We start from the raw sequence: 400 nt of genomic DNA on the forward strand, positions 1-400 counted from the left end.
TCCCTCTCTCCGCATGCTCGCCCTCTCCTGTCCATGAACGATCCTGTCAGTTACACGTGCACATGAACACGTCATTCAGAACAGTTCAGATCAGAGCGCAGAGCCGCGCGTGTGCACATTTGTTGATATTCTTTGCTAGTTAGCGAGTTATTAGCCCATTTATAGATAAGTATAGGTCAGCAAAGGGGTAGCTTACATTGTCTAATTCTCTGTATGGTAATAATAATTAATTTTATTTTGTAAAGTAGTTTCTTGCATCATACAACACAATACAATGCAATTTACAGTCACCTATTTGGCCCATGGTGTTACAGACCAAGTAAAAAATCATTAATTAATGTCAAGCCCTTTATAATGTAAAAACGTTTTTAAAAGTCTCATGCAATGTAGGCCTGCATTG

The sequence above is a fragment of the Coregonus lavaretus genome, assembly GCF_964263955.1.
Source record: "Coregonus lavaretus genome assembly, chromosome: 26".
Lineage (NCBI taxonomy): Eukaryota > Metazoa > Chordata > Actinopteri > Salmoniformes > Salmonidae > Coregonus > Coregonus lavaretus.